Source organism: Pinus tabuliformis, chromosome 6, assembly GCF_031772625.1.
Source record: "Pinus tabuliformis cultivar Carrire ecotype Pingquan chromosome 6, CPIR1, whole genome shotgun sequence".
NCBI classification, from domain to species: Eukaryota; Viridiplantae; Streptophyta; class Pinopsida; order Pinales; family Pinaceae; genus Pinus; species Pinus tabuliformis.
In genome coordinates, this window is record NC_142292.1 from 845,616,682 (window position 1) to 845,633,576 (window position 16,895).

Sequence of the window (16,895 nt, forward strand, 5' to 3'; positions counted from 1 at the left end):
TCCCATAGACTAATTGAAATGGAGATTTTCCAGTTGATCTCTTTGGAGTAATTCTGTTTGCCCATATTACATAAATCAAATGTGAATCCCAGCTCTTCTTATGATTAGCTAGAGTCTTTTTTATTACCTTTACCAGACTTTTGTTTGATGACTCTGCAAGGCCATTACCTTGAGGGTAGTATGGAGTTGAATGATGTAACAGAATCTGATATTTCTGGCAAAAGTCAATCATTTTAACACTAGAAAAAGTTGTTGCATTATCAGTGACAATTTGAGTTGGGCAACCAAATCTAGATAAGATATTCTCCTCAATAAACTTAATTACTACTGAATCAGTAGCATTTCTTACTGGAATTGCTTCCACCCATTTAGTAAAGTAGTCTGTTGCAGTGAGGATCCATCTATGCTGATTACTTGAAGTGGGGTGAATCTCTCCAACAAAATCTAATCCCCATTGAGAAAAAGGTGTTGAAACTATTGATGGAACGAGTGGAAGAGCTGCTAATTTTTGTTTACCAGCAAACATTTGACAAGGAACACAACCTCTGACCTTTGCCCCTACTTGTAAGAACAATGTGGGCCAATAAAATCCTCCCCTTAGAATCTTGTATGCTGTTGCTCTCCAAGCATAATGTCCCCCACAAAATCCTGTATGAAACTGATCAATGATTCCTTCAGTTTTGATTCTATTAAACATAATAACAAAATATTCAATGGATCTTTCTAGTATAAATTTGCATTTATAATGCAGTACTTGACTGATTTTAACTTAAGGGTTTTACACTGGGTTTTGGAGAATGATGCTGGACACTCAAAATGGATCAAGAAATTTACAATATCTTGATACTAGTTTGACAACAAGAATTTTTCATCAATGTGTATAGGACTGATCTGCTCTAAAGGTAGAGGTTCTTTTGGGTTCTCCCCTTTAGGATGAAGGGAAGGTTCTTGTGGATTCTCCCCTTCTACAAGGACAGAAGGTTCTTGTGTATTCTTCCCTTGTATTTCTAAAACAGAATTGATTCCAAGTACTTTGCAGTTGGATTCAGCTAGAAGCTTGGTTAATCCTTGACCTTTTACTAGCTTGGTAGTCTTGATAGTTAGATCAAACTCCAGAATTTGAGTGATCCATCTACCTCTTTTCCCATCAGTGTTTGGTTGGGTTAGGACAATTTTCACAGCACTATTAGGGACATAAGCAGTAATAGGTGAATGTAAGACATACATTCTGAATGATTTCAGGGCTTGAATGAGGGCATAGGCTTGCTTCTCAATGATGTCATACTTAAGCTCAGCATCTCTCATAACCTTGCTGAAAAAGGCTATGGGTTGGTCATGGGAATCTTCATTTTTCTGTAATAGAACGACAGCAAGGGTTGTTTCAGAGGCAAAAGAGAAAATACTAAATGGCTTAGTATAATCAGGGCTGGCTAAGGTGGGAGCTTCAGAGATAGCCTTTTTTATTTGTTCAAATGCATGCCTAGAAGAGGGAGTCCATTTGACTTCATGGTCCTTTCGGAGCATGTCAGTTATATCTTTTACAATCTCTGCATAATTTGGAATAAATCTCCTTAGAAAATTAATCTTGCCTAGAAAAGCTTGAATCTCCTTCTTGTTTCTAGGTAAGGTCAATGTTTCAATGGCAGATACTCGTTTAGGGTCAATTACTACTCCCTCCTTTGAAATTATATGGCCCAACAGTTTTCCTTCTTTGACAGCAAACAAGGACTTCTTAGGGTTCAATGATATTCCAAATTTTCTACACCTGTCAAAAACCTTCATCAAGTGCTTTAGATGTTTCTGATCAGATTTAGAAAAAACAGTTATGTCATCAAGATAAATAACCACAAATTTATTTACCTGACCCATAAAATCTATGTCCATAGCTCTCTGAAATGTTTCTCCAACATTGGTTAAGCCAAATGGCATCCTAGCGTACATGAATGTACCCCAGGGTGTAGTAAAGGTTGTCTTCTCTCTGTCTGCTGTATCAACATTCACCTGATTGTAACCTGAAAAACCATCAAGCATAGAAATTATTTGTGCTTCTAAAACCATTTGAAGTAACTAATCCATTTTGGGTAAAGGATAATTATCTTTTAATGATGCCTTGTTCAAATTTCTAAAATCCACACAGAGTCTTATTTCTCCATTTTTCTTTCTAACAGGAACTAGATTTGCAACCCAATTAGAATATCTAAGAGGGAGGATGATCTGAGCATCTAACATTTTCTTAATCTCCCTTTCTATAGTTGGTAGAAGGGCTGGATTTATCCTTCTAAGTTTTTGTTGATAAGGTTTTGCTTCTGGATACAAAGGAATCTTATGTTGTATTAATGAAGTATCATAGGTCTTTAGATCAGCATAAGTCCAAGCAAAAACATCCTTATAATTCTGCAGTAACTTAAGATATTGAGCTTTGATCTCAGGGTCTAAAGATGCACATATTTTGATGTTTTTGATATCTTCATTAGTTCCAATGTTAATCTCTTCTATGTCATCTTCTGAAGAAATGGACTGAGGGTTTCAGAGGACATCATTTTGATCAAACAATTTTTCTAAAGGAATGAGTCCTTTTGGAATAAAATTATTAGATAATTGAATAATGTCATGATTAGCAATTTGGGTTTTAAAATCTAAAGTATCATTTCTATCTGCATTTTCATTTATTTCAGTTCTATCTTCATCAATTTGTAGAAATGAAAAATCATCTATTACCTGCAGAAATTATTTCAAATGTTCATCATCTTCGAATATTTGCCAATGTTTCAGATTATCTGGGATAGATGGCCTATATTTGACTTGTATATGATAGAGTACATCAGTATGATCAGGAATTTTAAAAGAGCTAGCAGAGACAGCTAAGGCATCTGCATGAATATTCTGATCTCTGGGAATATGAGTCAAATTAAAAGCATCAAAGAAGTTTTCAACTGAATCCCATACTTCATTTCGGTAGGACCTAAGTCTAGGGTGCTTGGTCTAGCAAACATTTCTTACTTGCTTAACAATAAGTTCTGAATCAGTAAAAACACTTAAGTTTTGAACTTTTAAGCTTTTGGCTAATTGCAATCCTAAAAGGAAAGCTTCATATTTAGCCACATTATTTGTAACTTTGAAGTCTAATTTACATGATTGCGTTATATTTTCTTTTTTCAGGTGAAATTAAAACTACTCCAGCTCCTGTCCCATCTTTCATGCAAGATCCATCAAAGAACAGTTTCCAAATATCAGTTTGGTTTGGTTCGGGACTTTCAACTACCTCTTTAATTTTGACTTGAGTTTTATGTTGGTTTGAAGTGAGTTGAAAACAACCAAAGTCTTGATCTATTACATAAATTGGATAGTTCCTTGGCTGGTCAGTCTTACAAACAGTATGTACAAATCTTACCTCTCTATATAATCTTAATTTCTCTCCTCCATAAACAGGAATAGTAGCATATGACATATCCATCTGTAGAGTTCCCCCTAATTTGGCACAACAAGACCTAGAAAGGAGCATTCCAAACTTGGGAGGGATATCTGTGACAACAATATCAAGTACTACACTTTTCACTAGAATTTGGGCAAGGGTAACCACTAGATCCTTGATCAATCCCAAACAGGGCACCCTTTTAGAATCAAAGGTGTACAGGTCATGGTAGGATCTAGTTATGTCGAGTTTCAAATGGTCCATGATAGATTTTGGCATAAGGTTGTGTGATGCTCCTGAATCAAGCATACAATTATACAACATGGAATCATTTGTTTTAAGAGTTACATAGAAAGGAGGCACTATCTCATCTATCATGTCTGAACTAGGGCCAAAAACTACTGTTGGTTTTTCATCTTGCAGACTTATGACATCACCTTCAGCATCAACCGAGGTATTTTGTATCCATTTTGTGACTTGGCTTTTGTAACTAGGGTTTTTAGAAAGTTCTGACAGTGGAATTGGGATCTTAACCCTCTCTAATTCTTTTTCAACATTAAATGTAGTCAAAATGTTTTTACCAGTTTGGGTAGTATCAATTGACTGATCTAAGGGCTGAATAAGAGTTGTTTGAGCTTCAGCAGTTTTGGTACGTGGTTCAATTATTGGAGTTTCCTTTGGAGGTCTCCCAGGACCAGGCCTAGGCCTAAGATCATACCTCTTGTTTAACTCTGCAATTAAAAATTCAGAGAAAGCGTGATATTTAGAGACCTGTGAAGCTTCCTGATCTTCTTGAACCTGATTTTGTTGTGAGAGAGGAATGATGACTGTTTGATTGGAAGAAGAATCCATACTATTAATATCTTTAGTAATTGTCATAGTATTATCATCAGGTTGTTGGTCATCTATTAATAGAGGAGTAGGAACCTGTTGATCATTGCTAGGTCTCTGAAGAATTTGTAGTGGTGGATTTATTTTATACTGACCTTGATTTTGGTTTTGGGGTCTAGTAACTGTTTGTTGTATTGTCCTAGGTTGGGTCTCAATCTTTGAAATCCTATTTGATAGGTTTCTAAGAAGAGATGTTATTTCATCTATTTTTGAGTCTTTTGATTTAGTCTTAGAGGAACTAGAGGCTTCTTGAACAAATTTGAGTTTTCTTTGGGCCTTTTCTTCCTTAAGTTTTAAAGAAGTTGAGGCTGCCCTATTTGCTTCTACTTCTATGGAGTTTGTTTGCATATCTTCAAGATTTCTTAAAGTTCTCTCTCGTAGCATAACAACAAAGTCATCATCAAAAGCTTTAGAAAATCTAGACTTAGCTGCTGCTACAAGGGGCTTACAATCAGCAGGCATTTTGTGATAGAGTTTATTGAATCTTTTGATAAAATCTGATACTGGTTCACCGAAGTTCCTTTTAAGCTCTTCAAATTCTATGAGGAAGTAAAGAGGATCCTTTTTCACACCCCATTTCTTTTTAAATATGGTTGTAAGCTCTTCCTAATTTCTAATGGAAGCTGTTAGTAATTGCCTAAACCAAATCCTCACATTTCCTTCAAGTCACTACACAAACAATCTCATATAAACGTTTTCTTGTTCAATATTCATGTTGTCTACAAAGTCTAAGAAAGCTTGAAGACGATCTTCAGCTAAGGGACCAGTTTCTCCATTGTACTTGGGAAGATATTTTAAGTATCCAGCTGGGAATGCATCAAGGTTATTAGGTAAGACTAAGGCAGCATATCTAGCCTATACAATAGGTCGAAAAGCCATGACAACAGGTGATGTATGAGGTGCTTGAGGTGTATGAGGTGGTCTAGGTGGAGTATGTGGTGTTTGTGTGGATGTAGACTATGAAGAAGAAGTAGAGGAAGAAGATGGTGATTTAGGGGTTGATGAACTAGTTGGAGGTGAAGGAGGAGGAGATCTCCTAAAAGACTTCAAAGGAGTCTTAAGAACTAACTTTGGGACCTGTAAAGGAATACCTTCTTTTGTTTCAAAGAGAGGATTGGAATATATAGAGAAGGTCTCCTTAGGTTGTTCAGAAGAAGAAGCTTCAGGTCGGTCAAAAATGGAAGGAAATGGATAGGTGGTAGGGGATATGAAATCTGTGGGTTTATATTCTAGTAGATTAACACCCAAATCAGATTCAGTTTTAGGTGATCCTGGTGGTAGTGTGGGTATTGGATGAGATTCTAATGAATGAATAAGGTAGGCTGACTTAAAATCAACTCCTTTATCTAGAAGTTTAGCAACCCTAGGTGATAAATGGGAGTAATCAGGATCAGATGGGATATTACTATAGGGGTCAAATGATTCTAATTCTTCAGACTGTAGGACTGAAGAGGAAGAAGAAGATGGTTGGTGTCCCCTTTTAGACTTGGCTTTTCTCAGAATCTTTTCAGGATCTGACAGAGGACTAACTATGTCAGCTTCTGAACGAGATCTGGTATGTTTAAAAGGTGCCAGCTTGGGAGTGTGGAGTTGCCTAGGTGAATGATTTTAACCTTTCTAAACCCTTTAATCACCTTAAAGGAAAAGAATGAATGAATATCATTGTCCCAAGGGAAACTTAAAAGAAATTTGAATCCCCGGCAATGACGCCAGTCTGATGTTGTACCTCTGAGATAGTAGTAGGTCAGCTACCAATGCCAAAGCATCTAAAATAATTGTTTTGGGGTTTTTGGTTTTAGTTTTGGAAGACCAATGAATGAAGATAGATGTAGAATTGAAATACTTAATCCTTTGGATAATATTAATATCTCAGCAAAGGGCTGCTATAAAGCTTTACACAGTGATATAGATCAAATAGTGGTGAGAAGAAGACAGAAAATAATATGATTATCACAGTTTCCAGACTGTAAAACAGAACAATCATAAGTATGAAAACCTTCTAAACTACATTCCAAAGATTCAAGGCAGTATACTTAAGCTTACAAAAGATACTGATGATTTATTGATTAGAGGGGATTAGCTAAACAGACAATTCATTAATCCATTCTCTTAATAGATGATCACTTCAGGAGTTTATAGGAATAAATTGAGACACAATTATTCCTACCTAGATATCTCTATAAGTCATAAGCATATGAAGAAAAACATAATGATCGATAATTGGAAAAACTTACAAGATAACACAAACTGTGTAAAATCAAATTCAAAATCCTCTGCTTTGTATTAAGGTTCCAAAAAGACTGAGTACATCAAGTGTCCAAAAAAGCTTCCTCCAAAGGTGCAACCAAGTTCAAAGTAGAATGAACAATCATTACTTAACAAGCAATGAACCAGGAACCTTGAACCCTTAACAACTCGAGAAGAGAGTTATTTATACAATAATGAAATTAAGAAAACATCGTAAAGCTGTTAAGATTTATTCTAGGAAAGGAAAGATTTTCATGCAAGAAGATAGGGGCAGTTATTGAACTGCTTCTTGTTGTCCCTTTTATTCAGGTTATGCTGGCTATGTTGTTTGATATTTTTCCCTTTAAGCTGCTTAATTGTTTGTATCCTTTACGCTGATTGATACCTTCATTTGATCTTTCATCTGATACTCTTTAAACTCTGTGAATATCCTTTGACCCTGCTGAGTAACCTTTACTCTGCATTTCAAGTTTTTACTGTGTTTTTCAACAGTAAATCACTATAGATTTTATGTTACAGGGTAAAGTGATTTGATATGATCTTCATATTTGTCTTCTAACTGTATGCAGACTTTTTTCTTTGTAAGCCTGGAACAAGAGTTTTTACCTGCAAAACACATAAATTGTTAAGAAAAACATAGGTGACGGAGATGGTCGTCAATGGATTTATTTAGCTCGAAAGGATATTGGAAGGAGTCCAGAGCGTATCGGAAGGTAAAACAATGGTTTTATTGGTCGTAGAGGTTTATGGAGGTTTCACTGTGTAAATGGGCGAAACAAAGCAAAATGGTGATTTTTACGTTTAAACGGAAAAACAATTTACTTTTTGAATTATGGCGCAAAGTGGACAATGGCCATTTTGTCATTATGCGGGAGGTGGTTTTGGTTTTCATCACACCGCTTATGAGGTGCAGGCGGTTTTGGGAGGGGTCACCCGATATAGTCTAACCCTGACACGTAGCAAGGGGAGGTCGATGGAATACTGCTTTTTCTGGCAGGTAATGCTCGGACAGAGAGCCAACCCGAACCGCTAAGGGTTGTTAGATTTGAATGCATTTGATCAAACAATGGTGGACTGAAAAAGCAACGCGGAGGTAAGAGGAAAAAGCAATGGAAGGGCCCAATGATTAATCATGGCAGTATGGGCTTTATTATTGGTTAAAAACTGAGATTAGCGGGGTTTTATGGTTAAATAGAACGTTTAGGTTGGTTCTTCATTTAAAACATAAAAACATTTTAACAAAGAAATCCTTTGCAAAACAAGGTATGGCTGACTTGAAAAAGTATGAATTCGAGCGGATAAATGACGTCGGGTCCAGGTTCATATCATATTGCACTCACAATTTAGCGAAGGAAGGCCCATCACAAAGGAACGCGATAGGGGCTGAACGCGATGTGGAAAATAAATCATGGATAATACTGTTATCGGGTCCGAGTTCCCATCGCATATCAGAGATCGCAATGGCGGATAGTGTATGTTTTAGCTGGGACTTGCAATGAGGGGCGGATTCGAAATGGGCAATGAATTATGATACATATTTGTGTCGAGTCCGGGTCCATCGCGCATCACATATCGCAATGCGGAGGAGAGTGCATGCACGTTGTAAAGTTAGCGATCCGCTGATATGCGATGTATTACAGAATACATAATTTTATAATAAAACTTATGGTTTCAAGATATTTAATAAAGAGAGTTAAGAATATACGGGAAAATGACTTTTAAGGGTTTAATATGCTAAGTTAGCGTTAATATGAAATGTGAGCGGAAAGGGGAAATACACTAAGTATAATGCCTTTTCATGAGTTATTTGATTTTCACATATATACATCAATACTTAGGCTAAACATCTTTTTGTGGGTTTTTTGGGTGAAAGTCGAATTAACCCGGGGTTTTCACTTTTCCTAGGCAAAAAGGATTTTAACCTTAGGAAAAAGGTTTTTTTTATGGAAAATGAATGAATATGAATTGTATGAAGGTGGGAAGGGGAAATTAGTAAATATAGGGATGAATGGGGATGAGGGATGTTAATTAATTGATCTTGTAGACCTTCATTTGCTTTGTGTAACTGCCTCATGGACATAGAAACATATGGTAAAACATGATAAATGTACATTTTGTCCAATCAATCATCATACCTCTGCAACCTTTCTTCTACTTACCTTTTGCTTATCTTATCATTTTTTCTTCGCTTAATGGGTGCATTTAAGCTAGCAAACCCTTTTGCTTTTTTTATTTAAAAAAAAACAAACTATCTAATTCTAACCTTATAACATCCAAAGGCTCAAGATTAAACTGATGAGCACCTTATTATTCTCTACCTAACTACTGATCTGCCAAGATTAAACAGTTTGGCCAGATCTTTATTCTCTAATTATAACATCAAATTTAAAGCATGAAGGACTCAAAATTAAACTATTTGACTGTCATGGGTTGTGGCATTTATGACAAGCTGCACACAACCATTATTTTGCGGAAAAAATAGTAGTGGCATTTAGACTTGCTCACTTTCAGAGTTTATTTGTTTTCTTTTCTTTCTAACCTAACATTTTCTTTTTGTCTTGATTTTTTTAGGACATATAACCTAACATTTTCTTTGATATGGACATCATCATCAAGATATTTTCAAAAACATTTTATTCAATATTGTTATGTCCATATCCTAACTTAACATTTTTTCAATATATATATATATATATATAATTAATTTATTCTATCTTATCAAAACCAAAAAATGCTACAACATGGTAGACCCATATTAATGTTATTAGTATATGCACGAGGTATGCATATGCTAGCTACATACCCATACCTTGCACAAATGTGCAAGTATTCTATGGCATATTATGCTAGATTATTGATCAATAGTTAAGCTTATGATTAGCCTTAAGCACGATTAATAGTTAATTTTGATTAGTGGTTAATTAACTAATTCACCCTGAATCATGATTAATAGTTGACTAATGATTTATGATTAATTATAATTAATTTAATATTTAAATTAATAAGGATTCTTATGAATCCATTGATTTGATTGACCTTTAAAATATTTTATTATTTTGTTTCATTTATTAAGGGGTGATTGGGTGAATAGATCATCCAAGGCATTAGCTAGGGATGATGGGTAGGTGAAAAAGATAAGGTGGGGGTGGTTCGAGAGTCATTAATGAGAGTTAGGTGGCATTGACGAAGGGGAGAGTGGGGGGGTGAGAGACTTTGAGAATTCACAAGAGATAAGTGCAACCTATATAGCTTGAGAGGGGGATTTTTTAGTGGGAAATCATTGGTCATGGAGAAATGGGGAAAGGAGGGTTAAGAGTAGGTAGAAGGGAATTTGGATAGTGGAGGGGATTTTGAAATTGGACATTGGGAATGTTTTGGCACTTAGAACTTGGACACACTACGATTCTTGTTTTGGACTTGGGCTAAGAGGGCTAGGAAGACAAATACATTTTCCCTAGTTGGCAGGGTAACATATTTAGTGGGGCGGTCCTAAGAGGAGCACTGCAACTAGGTATTTTTTTATTATTATTGATGTTTGTTAAAAATATATTGTGATAATGATAAATATGTTGTGGAATGAATAGAAAAAGATCAATTATGTAATGACAATAAACACTTTTTATTTTTATGTTGAGTAGATTTTTTCATACAAGTTTGAGACCTTGAGGAGGGGCCTCACAATTGCTCAATAATCGACATAGATCCATTTTAAACTTCGATCTTTCAAGCATCTAGATGGATCAAATTTCTCGAAGTGCAAATATTTTTTCAAGTTTTGCACTTTAGAAGAGGTTCACACCTCAAAAGATTTGATCCCTCTAGATGCTTAATAGATCTGACTTTAAGATGAATTTATGTTGATATTTCCCTCCAACCTAGCTCTTGTTGGCATTTTGGCACAGGTGTGGCGCTACGGTACAGGTGTTGTCCTTGATGGCAACTCTCTTTGATGACAGATATCAGTCCAGACTACAAGAATGAAGAGAAATTTCATATACACAGGTTCATTAAGCCCAAGATGCGTATACACGCTGGTACGCTATATACTAAGTTGCGGATACGCAGTCTTGCTATATACGAAGTCGCGTATACACGTTGTTTCATGAACAGAAAAGAGCGTACATGTCGAGAAGCTTCCCTTTGGTCCGTGGTAGTTACCCCTCGGTACTTGAGCCTATGTTTTTGGACCAAGGTATCTCGACAGTCGTGTTGATCCCGAGTTTTGAAGTTGATGGTATTGTATTACTATGGTTTTGGCCCGTGGTATTGAGGAGGGCCTAATGCTATATAAGGAGAAGAAGATCATTGGGTTAGGGTATTGAAAAAGTCTTGAATATCTAATGAAGAAAGAGATCTAGTATGCAGGTTCTGGGTTGATGATACGTTGCTTGATCTGAGCTAAGGAGAGATCACATCGGTTGATGGAAGGATAGATCGAGATCAAATTGGTTGAAACGAACTATCGGTATATGGTTGATTATGCATATTTTTAGATCTGCATACTGACGCAATGTTATGTTCTGAGTATGACTGATGACTGGTACAGCTGCAAGTTATGAGAAATTATTTTTAGATCTGTATGCAGGTTGGCTTCGGTAAAAGCGCGTGTATACGTGGGTTTGTTTCATTGAAGTAGCGTATATCTTTTGAAGCTTAATTTTTGGGTTGCAGTTGGATCTGTCTGTTATTGCAGGGTTCTGTAGTCTGCTCTGTGTTCTGGTGACTGGGTGTTGACAGGGTTTCAGTGGTTCAGTGATTCAAAGTTTGATGATGCTAGTATTGGTTGTTTTGTGCTTCTATGATTTGCTATGAAAAGTGAATGAATCGTGGTCTTCAGATTGAAATGTTGTGCTTCAGGAGTATCCAGTCTGAAAATTGATGAAAAGTGGTACCTGAAGGAAAGAAGATTGTAGGCCAGCACCTACGTACTAGTATCTTAGCTAGTACAAGAGCAAAGGGGGTTGGAGCTCCCTTCCAAGAGAGTTTGGAAAATGAGAGAAGATTGTAGCCTTCTGCAGGTTGTAGCCTGCGTACTGGTATAAGGCTGCACCAGTACAAAAGATTGTAAACTGAAGTTTCTTATTAAAGAAAGATAGAGACGACTTGCAGCAGGTGGTTTTCACCCACATTGGGTTTCCACCTTATATCATGGTGTTCATGTGTGTGGCCTTTGTGTGATGATCTGTTCTGCACCTGTTTACTTTAATATGGTTAATAATGTCATGATGCATTTACTGAAGATAAACTAACTGAATCATAAGATTTCTGGTTATACGCTGGTTGCTTTAGACACAGTTGCGTGTACACGCTGGTTCACTTAACTGAAGTAGCGTATATGTTTCTGAGTATTGAAAAAGTTTTATTGATCTGATAATACTGATTCACCCCCCCTCTCAGTATTATTTCCAACAATTGGTATCAGAGCAGGTCCTTCAGAGAAGCTTGATTGCTTGAAGGTAGATCGTTCATCATGAGCAACTACGAGAGAGAAGCATCAATCAGGCCACCGATTTTTGATGGGACAAACTTCAATTATTGGAAGGTAAGAGTTACTGCCTATCTTCAATCTCTTGGTACAGAAGTTTGGGACATCGTAGAGACAGGCTATGCTTTTCCTTCAGCTACTCCTACAGATGCAGCCGAGAAAAAGAAGTATGAAACAAATGAAAAAGCAGTCAGTACCCTATTAGGATGTATATCCCAATCGGAATTCATGAAGGTAATGCACTATAAATCCGCAAAAGAAATATGGGACAAAATTGTCACGAGCTATGAAGGAGACGAACAGGTAAAGCGTGCTAAACTTCAAACTCTCAGGATTAAGTATGAGACTCTCAGAATGTATAATGATGAAAGTGTGGCTAACTATTTCCTTAGGGTAGATGAGATTGTTAATTGCATGAAAAACTTGGGTGAAGAAATAAAAGAGGCTATTGTGATTGAAAAGGTTCTAAGATCATTGTCCCCCAAATTTGAATCTAAAGTGTCTACAATAGAAGAAAAGGAAAATCTACGAATTCTTACTATGTCTCAGCTTCACGGAATTCTAACTGCTTATGAAATGAGAAAAAGGAGGTCCATCTGACAGAAGAGAAGCTGCTTTCAAGGCTTCGGGCAAAGAAGATTATTATGAAGCAAGTCACGTGCCAGAAGATGAAGAAGAAGAATCAAATTTTGTCAGAAATCTTCAAAGGGGTTCTGGAAGGTTCAGAGGTAAGTTACCTTTTAAATGCTTTGCTTGTGGAAGAGTAGGTCATTATGCTGCCAAATGTCCTCACAAAGATAAGAATGACAAGGGAAAGAAACCTGTTAAATGGAACAAGAAACAGAATGAAAAGAAGAAAAGCTATTACACTCATGAAGATAGTGATGGTCTTTCAAATAGTGACGAAGATGAACAAGGTTATAGATATAAACTTTTAATGGCTTTTGAAGATGATGACTACATGGATGCTATAGATGTATAAGGCTTTTATGAAGAAATGAATAATCTCAAAGTTTGCTTAGAAGAGAAAAGTGCTATTATTGATTCTCTACAATGTCAACTGGCAGAAAAGGAAAAACATCTTGAAAAATTGGAATGTGAGATTGTTTGTCTTAGAAAGGAGATTGAGAAAACAAAAGCAATTAATCTTAAATTTGTTAAAGGATCTGAAACCTTGGATGAGATTATCAATGTGCAGTGTTCTCCTCTGATCAAGACAGGTCTGGGATATAATGGAGAAACATCTCAAGCTTCTACCTCTAAAAGTTATCTTGATGCAGCAAGGAGGAGCGAACAAAGACCAAATAAAAGTCATCAGGTGAATCAGGGACAGTTTACCTCAAGAACAAATAAAGACTATCAAGAAGTTCGGGGACAAGCGGTCTTAAGGACAAACAGAAGCTACAATCAGCCACAGGTAAAATCTTCCCAATTTGCCCCAAGAATGGATGTCAATAGAAGCTACAATCAGTTGGATGATAGATCTGATTATCGAAGAAATTTTTTTAATGGCCAATGCTTTTCTTGCCATAACTTCGGTCACAAAGCAGCTCAATGTGTTGCCTACAAGACAATCATGACTAGAGAAGCTCAAAAGCAAAGAAGTATGACTGGAACCATGAAAAGGACCTATAACAACTTTTCGGTTCTTGAAAATGAAGTTGAATGCTCTATTTGTAATAACTTTGGTCATGAAGACTCTGAATGCAGGAGCAGGTTCTGGAAGACAACTCAGAAGGAACAAACCTCAAATGTCAGAACATGGAGAATAAAGGAACCACAACCAGAAAGATGTGGGATAGCCTTTTATGCAGAAGGTCAAGAAAGTCTATGGTACATTGACAGCGGATGTTCGAAGCATATGACAGGGGACAAAGAAAAACTTGAATCATATACCGCATTAGAAAAGGGAAAGAAAGTTTCTTTTGGAAACAATATCTCTGCAGCCATAAAAGGAAAAGGCGTTGCTCCATTGAAAGAGAAGGTCAAAGCTGGAAATGTTCTGTATGTTGATGGATTGAAGCATAATCTTCTGAGTGTCAGTCAGATGTGCGATCAAGGAACAGAGGTAATATTTAGATCAAATGGATGTTGTGTTCGTGATCTTGATACAGGTGAAACAGTGATCAAAGGAAGAAGGACTCCAAATAATCTATACATATTTGAAGAAAGACAACAACAATGCTATTTGAGCAAGAATGATGAACACTGGCTATGGCATCGGAGGTTGGGGCATCTAAGCTTTCCACAAATAAGGAAAGCATGCAAATATCAGGCAGTTCATGATCTTCCAGATATCAAAATTCCAGACAACACCATATGCAAATCATGTCAGTTTGGAAAGCAAACCAGAACTAATTTTCCTGAGAAGGAAGGATCAGCTAGCATGCCTCTTGAGCTAGTACATACAAATACATGTGGTCCTTTCAGAAAAAGAACACCTCGAGGAGAAGAATATTTGATATTATTCATTGACGATTTCTCCAGGTTTGTCTGGTTAGGACTTATGAAGCACAAAGATGAAGCATTCGAAAAATTCAAATCCTTCAAAGCCTTGGCTGAAAATGAATCAGGACACAAGATTAAGTGCCTCAGATCTAACAGAGGTGGGGAGTTTACCTCAAATGAATTTTTCGATTTCTGTGAAGAACATGGGATAAGAAGAGAATTCTCTACAGCTAGAACTCCTCAGCAAAATGGAGTTGTGGAAAGAATGAACAGAACAATCCAACAAATGGATCGTGCTATGCTTGATGAATCAGGTACTCCCGCAACTTTCTGGGGTGAAGCTGCACATGCTGCGGTTATTATTCTCAACAAAACAAATGTCTGAGTAAACAACACTCAAACTCCTCATGAGCTCTGGTGTGGTAAGACTCCTTCGGTGAAGCACTTCAAAATCTTTGGAAGCAAATGTTATATTAAGAATACTGATGAGCAACTTGGCAAACTTGAACCAAGAGCAGACGAAGGCATTCTCCTTGGTTATTCTCCACATAGAAAAGCATACAAGTGCTACAATAAAAGACTTGGCAGAATTGTTGACAGCATTGATGTTGTGGTTGATGAGAAGGGATACATTCCTAGGCAAGTTCATCATGAAGACATCGAAGAAGATGAAGGCTACCCTCAAAGACAGAATGATGAAGAAGAACCTCAAGAAGAAGAAGAACCTCAAGAAGAACCAGAGGAATAGACAAGAATCGAAGAGAAAACTCCATCCAGATATGTCCAGAAGAATCATCCAGAATCTCAGATTGTGGGACAGAAAGAAGCAGGAGTACAAACAAGAAGAACAATTGCATAAGCTTCAAGCTATTTGGCATTACTCTCTTCCACTGAACCACAAAATGTGAAAGAGGCATGCAAAGATGAATGTTGGGTCAAAGCAATGGATGAAGAACTTGAGCAGATCGAAAAGAACAACACTTGGGAATTGGTTCCTAGACCAAAAGATAAGAATGTCATAGGGACAAAATGGGTCTTCAAAAATAAATTGAATGAAAATGGAGAAGTAATTAGAAACAAGGCCAAACTTGTTTGTAAAGGGTATGCACAGCAAGAAGGAATAGATTTTGAAGAGAACTTTGCTCCTGTTGCAAGACTTGAGGCCATTCGAATGTTCCTTGCTCTCTCAAGTTTTCAAAACTTCAAGGTATTTCAAATGGACGTGAAATCAGCCTTTCTGAATGGAGACTTAGAAGAAGAAGTATACATTGAGCAGCCAGATGGTTTCATTCTTGGGAATGATCCAAACCTTGTATGCAGATTGAAAAAGGCTCTCTATGGTCTCAAACAAGCTCCAAGGGCTTGGTACTATCGGTTGGACAAATATCTTCACCAACAAGGCTTTTCAAAAGGATCAGCAGATAGCAATCTCTATATGAAAGTTGAAAATAACAAATTGCTAATACTTGTTGTGTATGTAGATGATATTATCTTTGGCAGCAATGAAGAGGCTATGAGTCAAAACTTTTCCTTGGTTATGTAGAAAGAATTTGAAATGTCATTACTTGGAGAATTGACATACTTTCTTGGATTGCAAATCCAACAAAATGAAGGAGGTATTTTCTTGTCTCAAACCAAGTACCTCAAGCAGATCTTAAAGAAGTATGGCATGGAAGATTCAAAGCCAGTAAGTACTCCCATGGTTACAGGATGCAGCCTCAGTACAAATGATGAATCAGCAGCAGTTCATCAACCAACTTATAGATCCATGATTGGGAGTTTGCTTTATTTGACAGGTACCCGACCAGACATTATGCATGCAGTAGGAATTGTTGGAAGATTTCAAGCCAACCCAAAGGAAACTCATCTTCAGGCAGTCAAAAGAATCTTCAAGTATCTTCAAGGGACTCAAAACTATGGCCTATGGTATCCTAGAGATACAGATCTCACTCTTCATGCTTACACAGATGCAGATTGGGCCGGAAGTGTAGATGACAGGAAAAGCACAAGTGGTGGTGCATTCTTCATGGGTTCCAGATTAGTATCTTGGTTCAGCAAGAAACAGAGTTCGATTGCTTTATCTACAACTGAAGCAGAATATGTGGCTGCGGCATCTTGTTGCACACAACTTCTTTGGATGATGTAGACCTTGCAGGATTTTCAAATCACTTGCACTCCACCTGTCTCTATCTTATGTGATAATACAAGTGCAATCAGCATTTCAAAGAATCTAGTCATGCATTTAAAGACCAAGCACATACCAATCAAGTATCACTTCCTCCGGGAACAAGTGCTTGAACAAAAGGTCAAGTTGGAGTATGTTCCTTCTAAAGAACAAGTCGCTGATATTCTCACAAAACCACTGCCCAGGGAGACTTTTGAATATCTCAGACAGAAGCTGGGAGTAGTTGA